The following is a 6,964-nucleotide window of genomic DNA, read 5'->3' on the forward strand; positions in this document are numbered from 1 at the left end:
AGTGTGTGTGTGTGTGTGTGTGTGTGTGTGTGTGTGTGTCCCCTCTGCCTTTAATCACCCTCTTCCTACTCCCCCCCAGCCCCAAGCAGCCCCATGCAGGCTGGAACTCTGGTAGCCTGTAAGGGGAAACCTGTGGTTTCCTAGGTTTTTCTTCTTTAAAGGAGAAAAATGTAGTTTTTCCATGGCTGGAAAGCCTGGATCCCTGCTTATAAGTGAGACTAATGCAGTAGCTTTGTAGAAACAGGCAAGCTTTAGCTACACCCAAATATACCTGGCTCTGCTTTACTGTAATCATTCCCCCACAGAGGTGATTTCCACTGCTGCTAAGGCCAACTTTTTTTTAGGACATTTGTATTGTAGAAGAGAATTGCTTAACTATCACTGACTTGGTGACATGATGATAATGGAGTGTGCTTTTTACAAGACTGAAACACAGGTGGTAGTTGCTAACTAGAACACTAAAGGCAGCTGAGCATCACCTCTGTCAACTGTACCTGTGTGCTGTTATGTACACATGGGAGAAAGCCCAGGAAGGCAGCTTGCAGACAAATACCCCATGTCAGAGGTCAAATACCCCATGTCACAACCCAACCTAAATGTTGATTGCCGGGGTGGCTGAGTAGTGTACCTATATTGGGGAAAGATAAAATGTTTTGGATTTGTGCCTTAACTCACTCTTTTGTTATGGTTTTTCTTGATTCTGTTGGGCTGTATCAGGTTGTTTTTTTTTACCCTGAGGTGTTGACTTTGCATGTTCTATAGCCTCCACTAGTTTTAAATAAAATGGTAGGCTCCTGGGAGGAGGGAGGAAAGTGGTGGTTGTGTATGTTCTCAGTGAGTAGGTTTGGGCATGCTTTATGTGCCCTTGCAACTTTATATATTATGTAACTTGTGCTTTCAGCGAAGGGCCAGTCTACTATTCAGCTCTGCTGGCCTGAGGGAATTCATTGCATGCAGGTTTTGTTACAGATACTTTGTAGAGCACTCTGATGATACAAAAGATGGAGGATGTGCCATTGCTGTGTAGAAGCACTTTGGCTCATTAGTAAAAATAAAAGAAAATTCTTCCAAATTAAAAAAATTAATATACCTTTTCCCCCAACAATGGGAACTTAAGTGCAAAGAAACATTTGAGTTCACAAAGCTTGGAGGTTTCAACTCACTACAGAAAAGCTCATGGTTTCTGTAATCCTCCTTTGGTCATCAAGGCTTTGATTCTTCAGTTATAGCTGCTTGGGAACCTGGAAGGCTAGAGTACCTTCACACGATTCTCATCCCTGGGTTGAAGGTATTAAAGGAGCATGGCTTCCACTGGCCACTGTTTTCCTTGCTACAGGCCTGTGGCAGCGGTCCTGGTTGCAAAGTGCTGCTCCCAATAGGATGGGTTTCCCAGCATTTGCCAGTCTAGGGCTGGTGAGTCTTGAGGCTGCTGTGTGAGCCAAAGGTCCTGGAGGAGAAGGCAGAATGTTAGTAGCAGCACGGATTAATTGAGCCTGGTTTCTTTTCAGCAATATCTTGGGCAGTAAAAACTCGTAATCAGGGATCCGGGTTGTGTCTGTCTGTCTGTCTAGAGAGGCATTTCATTTTAATAGTGGACAAATGCAGATTTTGGGTTTTTTAATCAGAGAATTTGGGATTTTTAGATATATTTATATACAGGCAGTCCTCGACTTGCAGTGTTTTGAATTACAATGTTTCGCACTTACAGTTATAAATTGACACCGTGTTTCACATTTCTGACATCAGTTTCGACTTTACAACGCTTGATCTGATGCCAGCCCACGCCAGTGAACAAGTTTGCTGTGTCACCTATCTCCCTGAAGAACATCTGTCCAAACTTCCCTGGACACTTTCTTTAAGAAAGCAGACAAGGCTCCAGAAAAACCTGCAGCCAAGACTCCTGAGAAGACTCCAGCCAAGAACCCTTCAAAAAGTCCAGCCAAGAGCCCTTCAAAATGTTCAGCAAAGTCTCCTCAAAGAAGTCCTTCCAAATCAATTATTGCTAGTTATAACTATATTAATGTATCTATATTACTCGTCTATAAATGATTGACTACAAAATTCTGGGTTATTTCTGGTGAAAGTAGGGTATTGGGCCTTGGTTCAGGAACCAATCCCCCAGTTATAACATTGTATTCTATGGGAAAATCAGTTCTGAGTTGCAATATTTCGACTTAAGATGTGGTTTTCAGGAACCAATTGTGTTGTAAGTCTGAGGACTGCTTGTATAGATATACATAAGTATCAGTGCCCCCCCCCTGGATTTCTGTGCCCACAGCAGGGTGCAAGGCTGTAGCTGGGCTGCACCAGCTCTGGGCAGGAGCCATCTCTGTGGCCCAGCTGGCAGGGTCTGATGCAGAAGGGAGTGCTGCACAGTCATGGCGCCAAGATGGGGCACCCCCTGCCTACCCCACAACAGCGGAGGGCATAACTCCACGCTGCTGCATCTTACCTTGGTCCAGCCTGACTGCAGCCCCATGCCCCAATGTGGGCACCAAAATCTGAGGGAACACATGCCCCCCTGCCATGTCGCTTGTGCCCCGCCCCTCGCCCCCCTAGATTTACCTGGAGGGAGCTACAGGAACTGCTCTCCACCACCCTGCCTGGCTGCCAAGTGAGCATTTGCATGCACACATGCATGTTGTGTCCCCTACATCCCACTTTCCGCAGTCCCTTGCAACCTGGAAACCCACCAGCTTGCAAGCATAAACTCATGTTTTTGTCAGTTGTTCTCCTTTAAAGGAGAAAAATCTGCATTTTCCCGCAGCAGTGGAAAACCTGGATCACTGCTCATAATGAACCCAGTTTATAACCTCTCCTCCCCATTTTAACAATATCAATAGCAGAAACCAATTTTTCAGTATGATTCAGAAAATTAACTAACATTATTAAAAGAGAGTGTTTACTTCAAGAAACTTTCCTCCTGATCTTAGGGGGTCCCTTGTAATGAAGCTCTGCTGGCTCTGTATCTCTCTGTACATTTCTGTAGTCTGGGTAGGCACAGCAAGGCTCCACTCTGCCACTGCAGTCCCCTTCTCTGCCAACCCCTTCCTCAATCACCAGGAGACCTTCCTTTTTGGCCTCCCTGTCCCTTGCTTCTAATCCCTGAGAAATGTCCGCCTTACTCCTGAGCTGCCCTACCTCTTTCCTCAAGAAGCTTGTGAGTTCTCAAACCATTTCTTCTTTTGCCCACTTTTTTTACCCTCCACTCAAGTTTGCCAGCTGTTGAGTTGGTGTCCTCCAGGATTTGGATACCTTTTTAAGTGCCCACACTGTAAAGCAAAACAATATAACAAGCTGTCTTGCTCACTGTTCAGTTTCCATGCTAGCAAAGAGAAGACAGTTTTTATCCTACAATGTTGCAGTGCCATCCCCAAAGCCTCTTCCCAGTCACAGGGGACTGGAGCTGGTAAGATTTTTTTTTTTCTTCTTCACCTTTCCTCCTGTGTGCTCTGGAGCTATGATGTATGTAATTTTCTAGCACTCAAAAACTTACCTGTGGGTGACTGGATTACTGTTTGCTGCACTGGGCATAGTGTGTTGTTCCTGTGTAGTAGTGCATTTCATACTAAAGAGCAGGCACTGGGAAGTGGCTCTTACTAGCAGCATATTCATGGGGTTTAGATTCTGATGAGGCTAGCCTAGTGACTGAATTGTGCTTCCACAGGCATATTTAATGTTGGAGGACATGTTCCTGCTCCAGGTGATGAAGCAGCAAAGAAAATATTTAGTTCCAAAGCTCAGAGAAACCAAGTGAGCTTCATATTGCTGTAATTCACCAGAATGACCCTTCTGAACAGATGGAATAGCAGACATGTCTGTCTGGAACTGGGAGAAAGGCTTTGTAATATTTGGAGATAGCAGGCATGTTTTTGTATCCATTTCTTTGCCTCTGCAGACATGCCTAGTTTTGCTATTTGGCAATGAGTGCCATTTTGCAATGAGTTTTAAACATTCAGAATTCATAGCATTGGTGACTTGCACAGAACGCTCTGCAAACTATTATCAGGTGTAGCTTGCTTATTCCTGGGCTGTAGTATATTAATAATTTGGGGAAGGGAAAGCAGCCCTAGAATTTTGAGATATAAAATGCTTTTCTAAAATTCATACGCATCAAAAGGTCTTGCTAAGGGTTTTACTGAAAATGCCATGCTAGGATTTTTTATTAATCACAAATATTCATGCACTGATGAACCGAAGTGATTTCCGGCATCATCAAAACACATAGTATACATTACAATAGAACTATAAAGCGCATTGCTCTCGGGTATACTGTATAAGCAGTGGGGCTGTTTGTTTGTTTTTCTAAATCTGGTAGTCGGCAGGCAAGCACATGGTAGATGTGGCAAGGCTGGCACTAGGACAAGAATAACAGCCAGCTAAAAAGCCATTGCGATGAGGTCATCATTTAAATTTAGGTCAGATATTAGGAAGAACTTTCTCACTAGGAGGGAGGTTAAAAATTGGAATTGACTGCCTAGAGATGGTATGGAATTGCCACCCCGTGGATCATTTTAAGAGTAGATTAAAGAGGCAATTGACTGGTATGCATTAGTCAAGGATGATCCTGCCTTGAGCATGGGCTTATACTAGATGATGTCCTGAGGTCTCTACTAGTCTATGATGTCAAGTGTATGACAGACAGGGGTAGCATGAACTAAGAGAAAGAGGTAGCAGCCTGAGCTAACTACTGCATTTTTATTGACCAGAGTGATTTTGATTCTAGAGACTGCAACTTAGAGAACAAGCAGAACTTGAAAAGATCAGGACATGGCAACCTAGAGCCCACAGGCCAGGTCCTGCCCAGAAAGCCATTTTAGATGACCTGCAGAGCTAGAGTGCTTAGCCAAGACAGTACAGAAAAGTGGCAGCCCTCTAGCACGGAGCAGTAACTGCAGTTGTGGCTGCAACTGTGGCAGTGCAGGCTGGGTTGGACGCAGGCTATGTTCACAGTTTAGCTGCATTAAAGCAACCCCTCACTGCAAAATGCTTCTGTCCCCGCCCTAGATGAGCACATCTACTAGGGCTGTGCAAAGCTTCAGTCGCTGATTTGATTTAGCAGAGATTTGGCCCAATTTGGTGGCCCAATCTCCAAACCCGAATTTAATCCCTCCAAATCAAATCAGAAACCTCTGAATCTATTCAGAGAGATTTGGACAGACTCAGCTTTAACTGTTTTTTCTACATACCTCTAGGTACCAGGCAACTCGTGAGTGCTGGGGCACATGGAGTGTCCCACAGGAGTGTGGGGGACTCCCCAGCACGCTTGGCAGTAGATCTGGAAGTGGACCAGAAGCACTTCTGGTCCACTTCTGGGCCCGCTGGGGATCCCCGCCCCAGTTCGGCCACTGGTGCCTCCTGGGTCTGGGGGGGAGCACCCAGGGTCCCCCTGCAGCTAATCACTGAGCCAGGGGTGTGGGGGCCCCCCTGCATGTTCCCCAGCAAACCGGGAAGTGGACCAGAAGTACTTCTGGTTCATTTCAGGGTTCGCTGTCAAACATGTGAAGACCCTCCACCCCCTCCTGTGGGACACTCCATCCACCCAGGCATCGCAGTGTTCACGAGCTGCGCCTGCTACCTCAAGGTATGTAGAAAAAAACTTTTAAAGCTGCGTCTAAGGCCAAATTGCTGATTCTCTGAATCAGCAGTGAATCTTCCAATTTGGATTCGACCGAATCGAATCAGGGACAGTGTTCCGAATCAATTAATCGAATTACCGATTCACGCTGAATCTGAATTGAATAGGGGCTACTTCATACACCTCTAACATCCACCGCAGAGAACAAAAATGAGTGTCAGTTGTACATCACACTGCGGAAGAAAGACAAGTACAAATGATACCTGCAATGTTGCTAGCAGCATGTGTATTCTTCAAGACAAGAGACTTGACTGGCCAGGGGGATGGTCTGTATAACTACATCTATCCATGCAGGGCCTTGGTCAGCTCCCTGGTAAATCTTCATACAAGGAATCAGTCGCACAGGGGTTGGCACCCTTTGGCCAGCAACCCCATCTCAGATGGAATGCAGATGATGTTGGCACCCCAATCCTGTCCAACTCAGATTTTAGACAGCTGGCTTGAATACTGCTGGAGCAGTTTTTCTTTGCTCTCCTACAAGCCACTTCAGATATTTGGTTTTAAGGAGACTGCACAGCATGACTCATTTCTTCTGGTCTTTGCCAAAGTTTCCTCAATATAATGCAGTACTGTTACTGAACATCATCTATCCTTTCTTCACTGAGAGTAAAACAGGACAGATAATGGCACACCTTGCTTTTTTAAAGCAGTTTGAATATGGAACAAGACACTTGGCTAAAACACTAAGCTAGTCTCACCTGACTAATTAAGCATATAGCTATGCAGAGGTCTCCTCTTCTCACCACTACCACAAACAGCTAGGCAAACACATTGCTTGCCATACTGCCTCAGATGACAACACTTCGACATTCTTCCTTCTTGATACTTACGGCTGAGAGGGGTTTGTATCAGTGCAGCACTTTACAAAGTCTATATCCAGCTCTGCTGTCACAGCACAGTTGAAGGGGAAGAGGTACAAAGAAAATACTGCGCTCCCCTAATGTTTTCTTCTAGCTCAGTTTTCTCCACCTACTATCAGGAAATACCAGCAGCTGTTCACAGCACTTCTAATTACAGTCCTGAGATTATGTTTCAGTACTAGCTGCAATGGCAGGAGAAAAATCTAAACAAAAATAGCTAATCACAAGAAACTTTCCAGCAACAAAATGTGTGACAGTTGAGGGGAAACTGTGAATAAGGCTCAAAGGACAGTGTTAAGGGAAAGTGCTCCTTAAATAAGTTAACAATATTTGTATAAATTATTTATAAGGGAATAAAATAAGTCACATTGTGTAGCTGTACATGGAGTATCTGATACTAGCAATGCTTAAGTGAGATTTCAGTAGAAGAAAGTAAGATGATTTCAATGATTTAAATGTGTCCTGA

The 6,964-nt window shown here is 44.7% G+C and overlaps 1 long non-coding RNA gene across 1 annotated transcript in view; it reads right to left on the minus strand.

The window, feature by feature from the left end:
- The window catches only part of LOC109296768, a 17,501-nt gene extending 12,450 nt beyond the window's left edge, over positions 1 to 5,051 (minus strand). The window contains exon 1 of the long non-coding RNA XR_002097049.1: positions 4,883 to 5,051. This is a non-coding gene — a long non-coding RNA (uncharacterized LOC109296768). The remainder of the gene's footprint in view (positions 1 to 4,882) is intronic.
- Positions 5,052 to 6,964: the final 1,913 nt, after the last annotated feature.

Source organism: Gavialis gangeticus, unplaced genomic scaffold, assembly GCF_001723915.1.
Source record: "Gavialis gangeticus isolate Ggan-Ray unplaced genomic scaffold, GavGan_comp1, whole genome shotgun sequence".
NCBI lineage: Eukaryota > Metazoa > Chordata > Crocodylia > Gavialidae > Gavialis > Gavialis gangeticus.